Here is a 19,340-nt window from a genome sequence, read left to right as displayed (position 1 = left end):
GAGTTTAAGTGATTAGAGAGAGAACAGATGTTTGGGAGACTGTCGCGAATTTACTTTGGGTGCTTAACCTTTCATGAAACTGCCAGTTAAGGAGGACACGTAGTGGTGACTTACTGCTAGTTTGATTTTGTTTCAGGTCACCAGGAGAACAACAAGTGGTTGGTGCAAGTGTTAGTGCGTCACTCTTCGAATCAAACGCATTTTGTTGCTAGTAAACTGTTTTCTCCAATAGGGAAGTGTTCATTTAACACAAAGCTTTAGCTGAGAAACCCATGTTATAAATGTGGTTTCCAAATGTTTCGGCTGCCCATTAATTAATGGAAAAACAAGATCTTGCGAGTGGCGTAAAGTTTCAATTGAAAATCTACATTTTTTGGTAAAGAAGAATAGGATGAGATGCACTTATTTCTTTTTCCGAAGGTTTAATTTTCATGTTGACGCAGACTAAACGTGGATGTCTTTAAAACATGATTAGAGACTTGCATTGCGCAACAGTCTAATTGAATTGTCTGTTTACAAAACGGACCGATGTGAAATATGGAACGACCAGAACTTTTTTAAAAACTGGATAAAGGAATGGGACGGATTGTTGCTAATGAAAAACAGGCGAAGCACCCAGCTGCATTGTTTCGCGTTTTTGGAAGTGTGGAGACAGACAGACTCACAGACAGGCAGACTCACAGACAGGCTGACAAACAGACTGACAGACAGGCAGGCACACAAACACAGATAGACAGACAGGCAGACAGACACACTTACAGAGAAAATGAATATCTGGTTTAAAAGAACATAGCGCAGAGATATTATAAACTCAGCTCTAATATGGTTTTCTCAGTATCCTTGCGTTGTCTCTGGAGTTGGCAGTTAACGTCAGAAAATGGGCAAAGAATAAAGCCGAGCTACAGGTAACTATTTTTTTAGGAGCAACAGTATTTGCACATTTTTTCTTTGGCCAAGAATTCTTTTGGTCCATCAAGTCTTAGTTTTTCCAGTTACCTATCTTGTCGCTTCCCGAGACGTATATTGTTTAGAAATTACTATAGATAGTATCACTTTGCTGATGTTTCTTCCAAAATGGAAAGGAGAAGCCAGTGATGATGTGTTGTTTGAGTACCTTTGTGTTTTATTTTCGCAGATACAGTCAGGTCACTCAGGGGACAGGATACAAAAACCTGTTCACATCTGTAGATATTCTGGACTGGGTTTGTACTAGATTCTTTCTTATTTTTCTTCAGGTAACTTTTGTACGACTTCAAAGTAAGTGGTTGCAGTAATACGAGAAAAACTTGTGTCTGAATGCTGCCTCAGATTTGTAGTACTGACCGTGATGTTGCTAGTGTCTCACACACATTCATCCTCTTGAGCCCAGCTGGGACATGAGAGCCCGCTTTCCATCCTGTCATTTGTTCTGTCTTAACTAAGTGGCAATACACAGAAAATTTGTTTCTTAGAAGATCGGCTCGTTCTGGCGATCGATAAATAAATTTCTTGTCATAAACCAGGAGGCAATTACCTCATCCATTTTTTGTTTAGGTAATCTGATTGATTGGGTAAACAAAGCGTATAGGAGTGTACAAAAATAGTTAAAGAACCGCAAATATCATATGCGTCTGCCATTATTTTCACTAAATGTGATGGCCTTTTCTGCGTGAACGTGCGAGCCAGTTGTTACACGACACTCTTTCGAGTTTCATTGAGTGGTGTCGGGTTTAGGTATGTAGGTCTGGCTCATAAGATTTCAAAAGCTGCAAAAGGGCAAGGAACATGGGTTCCTATGTTTTCTCCTTTTTTTCTATTTTTAATTTTATTTTCTTTCTTACATTATCACATATGTATGTTTTTTTTATTACCTCAGCGCATTTCCTTAGATTTGGAAGTAGGATATGAAAAGTCAATATTGACCAGAACTAAAACCCTTTCTGCTGCTGACTGTTTTAAAGATCCCCTGTTACTTAATACTTTATTTCTCAAGCGCAAGTATTTTTATTTGCTATTTATTGCAATTAGAACATGAAACTTGGTCCCGATAAGTTTTGTGTTTCGTGACCCCCAAAAACTGTTTTCGACACCAGAAAATGATATATCAAAAAGTTTATTACTTTGGAGATTTGCTTAAATTAGCAAATATGCTTTTTTTGTATGGCACAAAACATTCATTAGCCGCTAAAGTGATTGTTTATTATCATTATCGCTCATTTTAAGAGATTTCAATTGAGATTTTTTTAAGCATTCCATAACGACATGAAAATCTGCATCTCTCTCGATCGAGTGTTGCCGGCGCCGAACTGTGTGACTTATAGAATAAGACAGCAATATTTTTACTAACAGGCTTCTTGCAAAATTTACCTCGATGAAAAAATCCGAAGACATAGCAAGTTGTTTTCGTGGGTAATGACAATAAATTTGAAAGAAGAGCGAGATGCAAAGATTTTTTTTTTGTAGCCTAATAGCCGCTTTACCCTCTCCTGCAGTCTTTACCTAAATTTTGCCACGTCCCTCCTTAAAAATTTCAAAAATAGCAATGTCATTTAACAGCACTGCAACGCGATGAATTGAATTCGATATTATTGAATTCGATAGTAGCGAATCCAAGTGCCGTGTGAAAGTCGATGCATATGAAATATTCCTTTACAACACTGATGCGGTTATTTGCAAGTGAGCGAAATGGGTCATGTGGCGATGCTGCACTCATACTGAAGAGGTATTTCTCAATTAAAAGCCCTATTTGAGATAAACGTGAATCAGATGACTGTAAACTCACTCGTTTTCCATTTGACCGGCTCGACGACGATAGCCTCTGCCTTTGCAATGTCTGAGAAAAGGAGCAACTTGCAATAAAACTGCCCGATGACTTCTCGGTGAAAATTATCGTGCCTCGTGACTCAGCTGATTCTTTCAATGTTGCCATGAAAAGTTAGCTTTTGGTTTTCTAAGGGAATTTACTAAACAGCATCGAAACCCAAGAGCACTTACCAAAGGGAACCTTCGCTGAACTTAGTGCGAAGGAATAATACGTTATGGCAACAGAAAAGAACACAGTTACCCATTCTTACCATAGAAAATAGAATACACACGCAACGAACTTGAAATTCAGTAACGGGAGATTTTTGTTCTAGTCTTGACGTTACTACCGCAGGCGAGAAACCGTCTTTGTCCCTTTGTCAGTCTTGGTCGAAATCTTGGTTTGATGCACGCGGTTACTCGCAACTTCCATTTGTTCTTAACTACTTGAGTGCGATGTATGACAACTCTCGGTAGAGCTTGCTGAACTGAGTTAGGTATACATCGCTATCGGACATTATTTCAACAGTTTTTCAAAGCTGACTAATTCAAAATTACAAGGGATGTGAGAGATTTGTGAGTGACAACTGAGAGTTTTCACAGTTTTTCTACGTTATAGCTGGCTAACTGGTTACCAGTCTTCAGGACACTTTTAGGATAAAATAAGAGCACTTTAGGACCCGAAAAAACTGAGTTTTTGTTTGTTTCAATTTTTCTTCTATTGGAATTGGTTAGAAAACATAATAAGCTAAATAAATAAGCAAAAAGGAAACACCAAGCTTAAGTTATGCATGTCTGAAAAGCTACTCATCTATATTAAAACAAAGATCGTGAATTAATAAAAAAGGGAAGGATGGGCCGTCTTACCCTTAAATTATCAAGTTTTCCGTGCGCTCCTCGCGCGTTCCCTCCCCCCCTTCCTCATCATGCACCCAAGAGCAACTAATGTGGTGCTGCGTCGGTGGGGGTGGGGGGGGTGGGTATAACAAGATAATTTGGTTTTATTAACAGAATTGAAAATGTAAATTAACCACCGTGAAAAGTTTCTAAAGATGACGTTTCAAGCGTTAGCGCTCGAGGGCTGACATTCCAAATGTCAGCTTTAGAAACTCTTTATGGTGGCCAAGTTATATTCTATAAATTTAGTTGATAAAACCAAATTAAGTTTGCTTTCAAGTCACTTGCGTGTTCGGGCTTGTGGCGATTTGACTGATCGCTTTGATTGGCAGGCTTCGTTTCTTTACTTTTCTCTTATATTCTTCATACGTACCTCTACTAAAGCAAACTTTTATTTAGCCCCCCCTCCCTCCCCTGCGTCCCCAAGCTCTGTCGTCCCTATAGAACTGTTACAGTTGAACAGATATTTTTACTTAGACACCCAACATGAGATGAAAATGCAAACGAAAGACAGACATTGTACAGTCAGAGCGCGGGAGCGCAGTTTTCAAGTGAGTGTTGAAGGTTATCCAAGGTTTCCTTGGTTTTGCTTTTTGCTTTTAGCCGCTGATTTACCGTGTTTCAAGGTTTTAAAGATATTACTGAGTTTTACCTTTCTTTTTGTCTCGCAATTACCTAGATTAGTTATTTCGCTCCTGTTTTACAGCATGAATTTTGGCCGGAATTTTGACGCGCAGTTAAACGTTTTAACTTTCTTGGGCACGGATCTAATTGCAGCATTAATTTGCCCGTCATTCTTTGATAATATTGTTTCTTTTGCTGTTTAGCCATCAATTTATCTGAGTTTTAAGTAAACTTTGTCTTTAAACCTCACCTTGCGTCTGAAGTTAAAGCGCAAATAACTTATTTTTCGTGCTTCAGCTAAACTAATGCTTCTAAAGTTAAACCTCAACAAGTCATTTTGTGGTACGCATGGGCTATTGGAAAGAGATGAAGGGTTAAAGTTCCTACCAATTAAGACATACTTTGAGGTAGCTCCAAGAAGCCCTTGATCTTCGCTTTGTGATTGGTCCAGGGAACTCGCGCTCTTTCTGAGAATAATATTCAAGACTCAAACCAATCGGGAATTGGACACTCGCGTTTTCCTACGCTTGAAGCTGTTTACGTGTTTTTGCATTGCGCTCTCTTTGGCTGCTCCTGAAATTTTCGCTTCATCCGATTGGTTGTTGTGGTTACTTCATGTTTGGTTTAACGACAATCAGTCGAAAAACGCATAAAGCGACACAGTTACTTCTCCAAATCGTTCTCGGCAACGGCTCCCAAGTCGCTTACCGGCAAATGACTGGTTCATCCCCGCTGCTGTCGCGTTTACCTCGAAAAGTCTTCCGCCCTGAAGGGGCTTTACCAAGTAACCATCTAGAGGGCCTAAAAGACCTTCTTCTGACATTTCCCTTGAGACATGTCCTATTGACATCTGATAGATTCATTGGTTCCATTGCCGTGATCAAAAACGGTGACCGCAATGCTTGATGGGCGTGGTTTCTCCAACAATTGCTTTCGCTCTATTGTCGGACGTTTTTGATTGGATAAAAATCTTACTATACCCCTCCGCAGGTCTGATGTCCTGAAATATTATCTCACTTGCGGAGGCGTTGGTCATGTAAGCTTTTTCCCAGCCACGCTTCACCTTTTCCCAGGCCATATTGTCATAACACGATTTGATAATGGTTTGCCAATCCAAACGCATAGATGCTGGCGTAGCCACTCAGGACACCCACTCATTGGTGTTAGTTTCGAAACGCGTAACTTGTGTACTTTTCTGTTAGGTTTGTTCCGGTTTATTATTTCTTCTTTGGTTAATGATTATTATTAATAAGTTCCTATTTCAATCAGTTTCATTTAAGCACATGTACCAGATATTGTATTTCATATTGCATCGCCATAAGTTGCTGTCGACGCCACCAATTTTGTCTGCTATTCATGTGCGATCCGCTATCGGCGATTTACCTATAATCATTAGGAGCTAGACCAAAGTAAGTTGTTCTTTATTTCACATTTAAGATTTTTTTTTTTCTGGATACGTACATCGATTTATTTCTCGCTTTCCGTTCACTTTATAATCGTTTCATTGTTAATTAGGCTAGTGTTACATTTCTCAAGGATATTTTCTTAGAATTCAGCTACAACGTGACGATCAATCGTAACTACGCTATCTTCAACTTTACTCTTCATCTGTGATTTCACACCGATCTCCTTATTTCCGTTTGTAATTTTGTTTACGTATTTCATTTGATTAAACCGTGATTTATATTGTGCGTTCGGATTGTCTTCTCCGCTACACTAGTAACCTTTGAAGGTTACAATTAGTGGGTAGTTTACTGAATGCGAAACCGAAGAAAATTGCGAAGTCTTTTAACAGAGTTGAAATAAAAATACGTGACACCACAAACCAAAAAACCAGGGTGATTTGCAGTGAAGACAAAGGTTAAAAAAATAATAAACGTTCTATTAGCCCATTAGCGCTATTAAACTTGATAGTTCACATGGATAACGAATTCCAGATAAAATAACAAAGAAAAGTTGAGTTCCTGGTAAGAAAGCAGTCGTCACTTATTGTCTGTAAGGGGGGGGGGGGGAGGGGAGGCCTGATGGATTTTGGGGATCACATGGTTTTAAAGGGGAACGGAGGGGAATCAGTCGTCACCAACAAAGTATGAAGGGAGGCGGGGGGGGACTATGAGAATTGACTGCTAATTACCTGCCAATGAGGAGGGATCGTGAAAATACTACAGAGCCTTATAAAGGAATCAGGTCATTTTATCGCAACACAACCAAAATCCTCCGACTCCCTCCCCTCCCCAGTGATAAGTAATGACCAATCACTAAACCAAAGTAAATATTTGCGTTTACTGAATATGAGTGACCTCTTTCTTTTGTTGAATTGGCAAATTCAATAATGAGAGACGTTTTTTCGTCTTGTCACGAGCGTGGCACAAAGAAAAAATTCTGAGTCCCCATGAGGAATTGAATTGAATTTGAACCTCTGACCTTCGGATTTCCGAGCTCCAATGCTCTACCACTGAGCCACAGATACTCCACGACGAGCGAGGTCTAGTGCGAAGTTTCACATGAAAAAACAACTTTCTCTATCACCTTACCGAACTCAAAATTAACCATCTCTCCTATTATATTTACAAACATGACGATATCGACATTGCTGATCCTAACATTATGTATAACCTCAAAAGGTTACCTAAATGACTGAGCGGACAATTCGAACGCACACAGTGATCTTTATTACATTTAGATGATAACGCTAAGACGTAATTTTGCTTGATGAGAGTAGCGGTTAAGGTTGCGTGTGGTTCGAACTAAAAGAGGATACAACAGAAACAAAACTAAGAAAAATGCGTTTCGAAATGTAACATATTTACCTAACTAAAAATGTAGCGATTGCACACAAAACTGAATACGAGAACTACACCAATAATACATACAAAAGGTAAACAACGTTAATGAAAGAGAAATAAAGACTTACTTTGATCTAGCTCGTAACAGTAGCAAATAGTCTGTAGCGATTATCGAGCAGCGACGATTTAGCAGCGATGATTTAGTAGCGATGACTGAGATAAAATCTTTGTACGTGTACTTACATGGGACATTGATCGGAGATAACAAACTTATTGTGTAATAATTATTAACTAACGAAACACTTATTGATAATAAATGAACCAGAACAAAAACTATAATAAAGTGTGTATTAACTAAGCGTCTCGAAACTAACCGTCTGCAGGACGCGTGCCATAAACTAGACTCGCTCACTGTGGAGTCTCTGTGGCTCATGGTGAAGCACCGGAGCGCGGAAATCGGAAGGTTTGAGGTTCAATTCCCCATAGGGGTTCGGAATTTTTACTTTGTCCCACGCTCATGGCAAGATGAAGAAAATAACTCTTTCTATTATCTTACCGAGCACAAAACTTACCATCCCTCTTATTCTATTTAGAGACATTTCATTGTTCTGTTGCAGTGCGTCACTCTTCGAATCAAACGCATTTTGTTGCTAGTAAACTGTTTTCTCCAATAGGGAAGTGTTCATTTAACACAAAGCTTTAGCTGAGAAACCCATGTTATAAATGTGGTTTCCAAATGTTTCGGCTGCCCATTAATTAGTGGAAAAACAAGTTCTTTGCGAGTGGCGTAAAGTTTCAATTGAAAATCTACATTTTTTGGTAAAGAAGAATAGGATGAGATGCACTTATTTCTTTTTCCGAAGGTTTAATTTTCATGTTGACGCAGACTAAATGTGGATGTCTTTAAAACATGATAAGAGACTTGCATTGCGCAACAGTCTAATCGAATTGTCTGTTTACAGAACGGACCGATGTGAAATATGGAACGACTGGAACTTTTTTAAAAACTGGATAAAGGAAAGGGACGGATTGTTGCTAATGAAAAACAGGCAAAGCACCCAGCTGCATTGTTTCACGTTTTTGGAAGTGTGGAGACAGACAGACTCACAGACAGGCTGACAAACAGACTGACAGACAGGCAGGCACACAGACACAGATAGACAGACAGGCAGACAGACACACTTACAGAGAAAATGAATATCTGGTTTAAAAAAACATAGCGTAGAGATATCATAAACTCAGCTCTAATATGGTTTTCTCAGTATCCTTGCGTTGTCTCTGTAGTTGGCATTGGGCAAAGAATAAAGCCGAGCTACAGGTAACTATTTTTTTAGGAGCAACAGTATTTGCACATTTTTTCTTTGGCCAAGAATTCTTTTGGTCCATCAAGTCTTAGTTTTTCCAGTTACCTATCTTGTCGCTTCCCGAGACGTATATTGTTTAGAAATTACTATAGATAGTATCACTTTGCTGATGTTTCTTCCAAAATGGAAAGGAGAAGCCAGTGATGATGTGTTGTTTGAGTACCTTTGTGTTTTATTTTCGCAGATGAAATTAAACGACAGTCAGGTCACTCAGGAGACAGGATACAAAAACTTGTTCACATCTGTAGATATTCTGGACTGGGTTTGTACTAGATTCTTTCTTATTTTTCTTCAGGTAACTTTTGTACGACTTCAAAGTAAGTGGTTGCAGTAATACGAGAAAAACTTGTGTCTGAATGCTGCCTCAGATTTGTAGTACTGACCGTGATGTTGCTAGTGTCTCACACACATTCATCCTCTTGAGCCCAGCTGGGACATGAGAGCCCGCTTTCCATCCTGTCATTTGTTCTGTCTTAACTAAGTGGCAATACACAGAAAATTTGTTTCTTAGAAGATCGGCTTGTTCTGGCGATCGAGAAATAAATTTCTTGTCATAAACCAGGAGGCAATTACCTCATCCATTTTTTGTTTAGGTAATCTGACTGTTTGGGTAAACAAAAGGTATAGGAATGTATAAAAATAGTTAAAGAATCGCAAATATCATTTGCGTCTGCCATTATTTTCGCTAAATGTGATGGCCTTTTCTGCGTACACGTGCGAGCCAGTTGTTACACAACACTCTTTCGAGTTTCATTGAGTGGTGTCGGGTTTAGGTGTGTAGGTCTGGCTCAAAAGATTTCTGCATGCTGCAAAAGGGCAAGCAACATGGGTTCCTATGTTTTCTCCTTTTTTTCTATTTTTAATTTTATTTTCTTTCTTACATCATCACATATGTATGTTTTTTTTATTACCTCAGCGCATTTCCTTAGATTTGGAAGTAGGATATGAAAAGTCAATATTGACCAGAACTAAAACCCTTTCTGCTGCTGACTGTTTTAAAGATCCCCTGTTACTTAATACTTTATTTCTCAAGCGCAAGTATTTTTATTTGCTATTTATTGCAATTAGAACATCCGATATGGTCCCGATAAGTTTTGTGTTTCGTGACCCCCAAAAACTGTTTTCCACACCAGAAAATGATATATCAAAAAGTTTATTACTTTGGAGATTTGCTTAAATTAGCAAATATGTATTTTTTGTATGGCACAAAACATTCATTAGCCGCTAAATTGATTGTGTATTATCATTATCGCTCATTTTAAAAGATTTCAATTGAGATTTTTTTGAGCATTCTATAACGACATGAAAATCTGCATCTCTCTCGATCGAGTGTTGGCGGCGCCGAACTGTGTGACTTAAAGAATAAGACAGCAATATTTTTACTAATAGGCTTCTTGCAAATTTTACCTCGATGAAAAAAATCCGAAGACATAGCTAGTTGTTTTCGTGGGTAATGACAATAAATTTGAAAGAAGAGCGAGGTGCAAAGATTTTTTTTTGTAGCCTAATAGCCGCTTTACCCTCTCCTGTAGTCTTTATCTAAATTTTGCCAGGTCCCTCCTTATCTTCTGCTTTGCTCGGTCAGTTAAGACTTCTGAAACTGGATCATCGGCATCTGCCTCTTCGTCCTCATTATACTTACAGAGGAGGACCTCTTGAATAAACCAGTTCATGTTAGGGCAGATAGTTGGCTGAAGTATCGAGCACTGCTGCTCTATCAACCAGTCAGTCTTAGACAACATTTCTGGCCCGTGTCGTTCCTTTAACTATTTATTTGGAATAAAGGCGGTTGCCCCTCTAGTTTCCTCCCCTGTCCAGCATACCTCTATGAGATAATTCTTTGCTTTCTGAGAAAATGCACCTGCTTTTTGTGTTTTCCAAAAGGCCCACACAAAGTCCACCTGATTAGTAAGGAATTGTTCGACAGAATTTTTGCCTGAGGTCCGACCTTGAACATAGCCACCCCCTACAGAATGACAAGCCTCCCTTCATTTCCTCTTGATCTCATTCTTTTGTCAGCTTCACTTTGAGTTTACCTATCTTTAGGTGCTTTTGGAAGGTAGTGAATTACTGAAAGGTCTTAATACATCCTTCCTCTTGACATGAATATCTCGCTTTCTTGTGACGGACTAGGCAGGTCTCGCGATAGCCCGGGTTCAGATATCTATGCACGTTGCTGATAACCACCCGATTCTGCGATTAGTTTGCTGGAGATTTCTGGCGTGATGAGGCCCTTGCGTGCTCCAAACTAGAGCCAGAATTGTGTGACAGGTGTAGTTGAGAGAAACTTGTCACAGTCGCAGATTTTAGAAGGCATCCAAGACAAAAATACGGTAGTGCTCAAAGATTTTTTTGATGGTCTTTATAGATGAAATGATGGATTATAAAGGGGAGTCAAGATTAGTGTTGTAGCTTTCTGGCAAGGGGAGATATTTGACCTCAAAGTTGTAAAATATTTGGATGAATCGAAAAGTCTAAAAACCTAGACGTTTATTTACCTCTGTTTATTAACAGCGCCATCAATCAAATTGACTGATGCTTGCGTCGAAAATTAACTAAGGATGTAATAATATGCATGCAAACCCTCAGAGCAATTGGTTAAATGCCATCGCAGTGAGAGCTTCATACATTTACCTATTTTGAAGCGATTTCTTTGGTGAAAACCAAGAAGAACCGGGGGGGGGGTTGGTCTATCTCCACCCGGAAAAGACCAAAACCTCTAAACTGGCAAAGTTTCATTGAAATCGGTGAGATAGCATGTAGCACGACTTCCTGGTGCTCTCGTGGACACACTCTTAAAACCCGGTTCTGTTCCACAGGCTCACCAGCCTTGAAACAAGAGAAGAGATAGAAAGTACCTATGTCTCTTTTCGCCTTTTCTGGTGGACAGCTGTATTTAAAATTTGAAATAATCGACCTTAGTGCCTAGCGAGTTCTCCTTGACCAATTTTTTTGCGCGTTGAAAGAACGATTTAGCGGCCAAAAAGTGTCCCCATTTAGCGCTCGGCCAAAACGATCACATTACGTAGCTGTGACATAGAAAACTGTGAAGAAATTTTGGTTGAGAAAGGAGAAATCAAGAAGAGAGGACGAACGTATTAGGTGACCGGAGCGCTAAATGATGTTAGCTACGAGAATAATGCACATACATCGGGTATTTCTACACACCACTTTCCAAAGGATGTAGCTGTATGGCCAAAATAGACGCGTTTCGATTGTCGTCATCGAGGAGATTTTACTCTTCAAAGTCGTCGGCCTTATGCTCCGTCTCGGCTTCAAAGACGGCTGTCACGAACACATACCACTGGTCAAATCGGGGGAACTTAGATTGCCAATGAATTCAGCCAAAAAAGAATGCTGATTAAGGAGCCTATTCCCACATCGGACACGATTATTCCTCGTTCTTTTCCGCTGACATTACGCAGGCGAAGAATGGTGAGCTTCTCGATGTTGCCTATTTCACGCGCTTGAGATTTACTTATACTCTTTGTCTTTCCACACGATTACCCTTGCGCTTTTCTGATCGTTTGATAATCCTACCAGTTGTAGTTTCCATCGAGTTTTAATAACAGAAATACATCATTTGTAATAAATTAAGGTCAAGCCCTTTCCTGAGCTGACCGATATTTGCCTTAGCAGTGCGAAACCTCTGGCGGATACCGGCTTGAACACAAGCTCGAAGGGGCCTTGTATTCTCCCAACCAAAATTTCCAAAAATCCACCTCATAAGCCATCGATTCCCCTCTGCCCTCAAGAAACTAAAAGTAGCAAAAATAGCAATTTCATTTAACAACACTGCAACGCGATGAATTGAATTCGATATTACTGAATGTGATAGTAACGAATCCAAGTACGCGCCGTGTGAAAGTCGATGCATATAAAATATTCTTTTACAACACTGATGCGGTTATTTGCAAGTGAGCTAAATGGGTCATGTGGCGATGCTGCACTCATACTGAAGAGGTCTTTCTTAATTAAAAGCCCTATTTGAGATAAACTTGAATCAGATGACTGTAAACTCATTCGTTTTCCATTTGACCGGCTCGATGACGATAGCCTCTGCCTTTGCAATGTCTGAGAAAAGGAGTAACTTGCAATAAAACTGCCCGATGACTTCTCGGTGAAAATCATCGTGCCTCGTGATTCAGCTGATTCTTTCAATGTTGCCATCAAAAGTTAGCTCTTGGTTTGCCAAGGGAATTTACTCTACAGCATCGAAACCCAAGAGCATTTACCAAAGGGAACCTTCGCTGCACTTAGTGCGAAGGAATAATATGTTATGGCAACAGAAAAGAACACGGTTACCCACTCTTACCATAGATTTACCCACAGGAAATAGAATACACACGCAACGAACTTAAAATTCAGTAACGGGAGATTTTTGTTCTAGTCTTGACACTACTACCGCAGGCGAGAAACCGTTTTTGTCCCTTTGTCAGTCTTAGTCGAAATCTTGGTTTGATGTACGCGGTTACTCGCAGCTTCCATTTGTTCTTAACTACTTGAGTGCGATGTATCACAACTCTCGGTAGAGCTTGCTGAACTGAGTTAGGTATACATCGCTATCGGACATTATTTCAAGAGTTTTTCAAAGCTGACTAATTCAAAATTACAAGGGATGTGAGAGATTTGTGAGTGACAACTGAGAGTTTTCACTGTTTTTCTACGTTATAGCTGGCTAACTGGTTACCAGTCTTCAGGACACTTTTAGGATAAAATAAGAGCACTTTAGGACCCGAAAAAACTGAGTTTTTGTTTGTTTGAATTTTTCTTCTATTGGAATTGGTTACAAAACATAATAAGCTAAATAAATAAGCAAAAAGGAAACACCAAGCTTAAGTTATGCATGTCTGAAAAGCTACTCATCTATATTAAAACAAAGATCGTGAATTAATAAAAAAGGGAAGGATGGGCCGTCTTACCCTTAAATTATCAAGTTTTCCGTGCGCTCCTCGCGCGTTCCCTCCCCCCCTTCCTCATCATGCACCCAAGAGCAATTAATGTGGTGCTGCGTCGGTGGGGGGGGGGGTGGGTATAACAAGATAATTTGGTTTTATTAACTGAATTGAAAATGTAAATTAACCACCGTGAAAAGTTTCTATAGATGACGTTTCAAGCGTTAGCGCTCGAGGGCTAACATTCCAAATGTCAGCTTTAGAAACTCTTAATGGTGGCCAAGTTATATTCTATAAATTTAGTTGATAAAACCAAATTAAGTTTGCTTTCAAGTAACTTGTGTGTTCGGGCTCGTGGCGATTTGACTGATCGCGTTGATTGGCAGGCTTCGTTTCTTTAGTTTTCTCTTATATTCTTCATATGTACCTCTACTAAAGCAAACTTTTATTTAGCCCCCCCTCCCTCCCCGGCGTCCCCAAGCTCTGTCGTCCCTATAGAACTGTTACAGTTGAACAGATATTTTTACTTAGACATCCCACATGAGATGAAAACGCAAACGAAAGACAGACATTGTGCAGTCAGAGCACGGGAGCGCAATTTCCAAGTGAGTGTTTAAGGTTATTCGAGGTTTCCTTGGTTTTGCTTTTTGGTTTTAGCCGCTGATTTACCGTGCTTCAAGGTTTTAAAGATATTACTTAGTTTTACCTTCCTTTTTGTCTCGCAATTACCTAGATTAGTTATTTCGCTCCTGTTTTACAGCATGAATTTTGGCCGGAGTTTTGACGCGCAGTTAAACGTTTTAACTTTCTTGGGCACGGATCTAATTGCAGCATTAATTTGCCCGTCATTTTTTGATAATATTGTTTCTTTTGCTGTTTAGCCGTCAATTTATCTTTATATCTCTTATTATATTTACAAACATGACGATATCGACATTGCTGATCCTAACATTATGTATAACCTCAAAAGGTTACCTAAATGACTGAGCGGACAATTCGAACGCACACAGTGATCTTTATGACATTCAGATGATAGCGCTAAGACGTAATTTTGCTTGATGAGAGTAGCGGTTAAGGTTGCGTGTGGTTCGAACTAAAAGAGGATACAACAGAAACAAAACTAAGAAAAATGCGTTTCGAAATGTAACATATTTACCTAACTAAAAATGTAGCGATTGCACACAAAACTGAATACGAGAACTACAGCAATAATACATACAAAAGGTAAACAACGTTAATGAAAAAGAAATAAAGACTTAGGTCTAGCTCGTAACGGTAGCAAATAGCCTGTAGCGATTATCGAGCAGCGACGATTTAGCAGCGATGATTTAGTAGCGATGACTGAGATAAAATCTTTGTACGTGTACTTACATGGGACATTGATCGGAGATAACAAACTTATTGTGTAATAATTATTAACTAACGAAACACTTATTGATAATAAATGAACCAGAACAAAAACTATAATAAAGTGTGTATTAACTAAGCGTCTCGAAACTAACCGTCTGCAGGACGCGTGCCATAAACTAGACTCGCTCACTGTGGAGTCTCTGTGGCTCATGGTGAAGCACCGGAGCGCGGAAATCGGAAGGTTTGAGGTTCAATTTCCCGTAGGGGCTCGGAATTTTTACTTTGTCCCACGCTCATGGCAAGATTAAAAAATAACTCTCTCTATTATCTTACCGAGCACAAAACTTACCATCCCTCTTATTCTATTTAGAGACATGTTATTGTTCTGATGCACTCAGTCATCCGGATGAATGCCTCTGATTATTTGATATAAGGTGATTGACGTATTATGATCGTCTGTGTTCGCGTGGTCCTCGAAGCATCCCATCATTGCATAGCAACACAGAATCGACGGTAGGTTGCGAACTAAATGCTACGTCTTTAAAATTCGTAAAGAGCGACTAACTCATTGACAAGAAGCAAATTAGTTTTGGGGCCAGTAGTACGGTTACGAGACAGACGATTTGAAAAACTACCTACATCTTGAGCTATTTGATCGAGAATCGAAACCGAGAGGTTCTATGTGATTGAGTTGAATTCATATCAATGTTTTCCGGCAGCTGTTGGTCGAATCGATTTCAAGCGTTATGTGACAGATTGTGTTTATATCAGGAGAGAAGCTCAAAGCTAAAAATAAGAAGAATGCTTTTAACAAACCATCGTAAAATAACTGTGTGGGGATATTTACGAATCGCACGTAAAGAAACGCACACCGTCAGTAATCCTTGTCTCAGCTTCCCAGTTCCCTACACTCAGCAAGCTTATTGGTATGTGTAAGCTAAATTTTGCTGTATGTAAAATCTGAATTTCGAAGGTAGGTTTTTTTTGTCGGACGTATAACGCAAACGTGCAAGAGTCAAATTTATTTTCGAGAATTGATAGTGATGAAAGTGGAAATCGAAAGTGAATTGGTTTCAAATGGAGAAAGTTGGAAAATATTCCTCAAGCTGAGTTATTTTAAAAGTTAATTTCTCCTCTATACTGCAATATTGAAAATGAACGTGATTTTCCTGCGCGATTTAACCTGCTAACCCCCATGAGTGACCAAGACAGAATTTCTCCTTACAATATCTACACAATATCAATCAGATAAGTGATAAGAATTAAGAAAAAGATCAATTTCAGATAATTAGTTGATCCAATACCAAATTCTCTGAACTAATATCATAAGAATTGTATGGTTGACAGTAAGGGGAATTACAAATTTGATGTGGGAGTTAAAGTGTTAGGATACAAGCATCTGTCATGATATTCTAGCTTTCAATCAGTTGGCTTTTGGGGGGGGAGGGGAGCCAAGAAAGTCAGTTTCACAGCTTATTATTCATGCAGGCTTCAATTATTGCATATAATATTTGTACAGCTAAACAGCATTCAAAGTAATCTGACAAAAGAAATACATTTGAGAACAGCATAATTTACCTACAGTATCATTGCTTGCTGTCTGTGCATGTATTTGAACATGAAGCCATTCACCATACTGAACACAATATTTACTCCAATAACCAACATGTCTGTTATTAATACATGATCCATGATATTAACTGTGAGGCGCGAGTAGTCCAGTGGTAAGTGTGCTGGACTCTGGGTCCGATGGCCCGGATTCAAGTCCTGGCTGGGGCAAGACGCTTCACTCACATTGCTTCGTCTTCTCGGATAGGACGTCTCCTGCAGGGTTGGGGTAGGAGATGTTAATTTCCCACGCACGAGATTACCTTCCCTGGGGTGGGATGGGTGGAAGTGACACTAATTGTAAAGCGTCTTTGATCATATAAATGTTAAAGGGCGCTATAGAAATAAATAAATAAAATAAAATTAAATTAAAATTAACACTAACATGTGACCATATAATCAATATGCATTCAAAAGCCAGATGGAAGATTTTCACCAGTTTATTAACCCTTAAACCCCTAAGAGTGACTGACTTTTAATTTCTCTTTACAATATCACCCATGAATCAAGTGTAAGCGTTGTGAGAATAATAGAAATAATCACCAGTTTAAGAAGCTTCTGATTGTCAAACAAATTCTCCTTGTCATTACCATAGGAAATGTAGAGAGATCAGTGTGGAGAATATGAACACTAATGTTAGGGTGTAAGGGGTTAAGGGTTCTATTGTTATAATATTACTCCTGCTGCTGTACAGTGAAGATGTTTTTGTTTCTGTGATGTTATCTGTTAATAGAACACAGGCTTTTAAGTATTAATTGCACTGTTTTGTTTATATCACTCATTTGTGTGGCATTCAGTATTCCACTTTTCTTTACGTAATGTTATGTTACTCAGTCTATTGATGTATGTGCAGTTGTTTATGTTATTTATTGTGGGTGTAAGAAGATTTGTGTACATTAATAAAATCATCTTTCTTTTCTAAAATATGACAGGTTCTAATTTCAGTAAAAAATCACCATCAATAACTGTCTGTTAGAAGTTTGGGAATCATAGGGTTAATCATAACCATTAATTAATTTCCTCAAATGTAATTGGGGCATTAGATGGTTTATTTTTCAATAGTTATTTTTATATAGAGTTTTAATCTGACAGTGTAACCAGACAATTGGCTGTATGGTCAAACCTTGATTATCCAGACTTGTGGAGAATCATGGGCTTTATATTCCAGATAATCCAGAGTTTGGAGAATGGAAGATATGAGTATAAATGTTGGTAGAAAATGGGACCAGAGCAGCAAGCCCAGATAATGGAAAAATCTGGATAATGAAGGTCCAGATAATCAAGGTTTGACTGCATTGATTGGACATGGCTAGCTGTATTTGGACAGTTAAACCAGCCAATCATACTAGTTAGTAAGTCCACTCAGTTAAATCCACTAGTCACAGGGTTTAAAAAGAATTTTCGGTTTCAAACTTTGCATTTGTTCTTCCAGAAATTGTAATGGTTATTATTAATTGGTGACAATCAGACTTTGTGTTGTCCAATTTGGTCAGTAATCTTGCATACTCAAGTAAATATCTGAATCTGCATGGAGAGCAACTTGGCCAAAAATTATTAGGTAATAGAGAAAGATAATAAATTTAAACTTCTTTTGCATTAGATACATATACTGTTCTGATAGTAATTACTTATTCATTGAAGGCTAAGTGAGTATTAATGTTGATTAATCCTGAGGCAGAGTCAAATGGATTTTTCAGCCACAAAATGCCTCTAATCAAATAATCATCAGTTATCAGTCAAGAATAGCCTAGCTTGACAAAGACACTTGAGAACTAGTAAAAGTGAAATAATTATAAGGGTTGACGGTGGATGCCTCAACTTTCAGTCAAAAGAGGCAGATAGTGTATACCTCAGTGTTCCTTTTAATCTCTTCTATACTCTCTTGGGTAGTGTATACCTGAGGATAATACCTTAAGTCTTTCCCATGTATATCCTCTTAGGTAGTGTATACCTGAGGGTTATTTTTAATCTCTCTTGTACCCTTTTGGTTAGTGTATACCTGAAAGTTACTTTTAATCATTTCTATATATACCCTCTTGGGTAGTGTATATCTAAGGGTTACTTTTAACCTCTTCTATACTATCTTGGGTAGTGTATACCTGAAGAAAAATTTCCACATACATCCTCTTAGGTTGTGTATACCGGTTACTTTTAATCTATTTTAATCTCTTCTATGCCCTCTTGGGTAGTGTATACCTGAAGGTTACTTTTAATCTCTTCTATACCCTCTTGGGTAGTGTATACCTAGGGGTTATTTTTAATCTCTCTTCTATACCCTTTTGGGTAGTGTATACCTTAAGGTTACTTTTAATCTTTTCTATGCCCTCTTGGTTAGTGTATATTTAAGGGTTACTTTTAATCTCTTATATACCCTCCTGGGTAGTGTATACCTGAGGGTTACTTTTAATCTCTCTTATACCCTCTTGGGTAGTGTATACCTGAGGGTTAGTTTAATCTCTGTTATACCCTCTTGAGTAGTGTATACCAGAATGTTACTTTTAATCTCTTCTATACCCTCTTGGGTAGTGTATGCTTGGGGGTTACTTTAAATCTCTTCTATAGCCTCTTGGGTAGTTATACCTGAATGTTACTTTTAATCTCTCCTTTACCCTCTCAGGTAGTGTATACCTGAGGGTTATTTTTAATCTCTCTTATACCCTTTGGAGTAGTGTATACCTGAAAGTTACTTTTAATCTTTTCTATATATACCCTCTAGGGTAGTGTATATCTAAGGGTTACTTTTTATCTCTTCTATACCTTCTTGGGTAGTGTATACCTGGGGGTTACTGTTAATCTCTCTTATACCCTCTTGGGTAGTGTATACCTGAGGGTTAGTTTTAATCTCTGTTATACCCTCTTGGGGAGTGTATACCTGAGGGTAAATTTTAATCTCTGTTATACTCTCATGGGTAGTGTATACCTGAAGGTTACATTTAATCTTTTCTATGCCCTCATGGGTAGTGTATATTTAAGGGTTACTTTTAATCTCTTCTATACCCTCCTGGGTAGTGTATACCTAGGGGTTACTTTTAATC

Source organism: Pocillopora damicornis, chromosome 6, assembly GCF_964200805.1.
Source record: "Pocillopora damicornis chromosome 6, jaPocDami1.2, whole genome shotgun sequence".
NCBI classification, from domain to species: domain Eukaryota; kingdom Metazoa; phylum Cnidaria; class Anthozoa; order Scleractinia; family Pocilloporidae; genus Pocillopora; species Pocillopora damicornis.
This window is presented reverse-complemented; position numbering follows the sequence as displayed.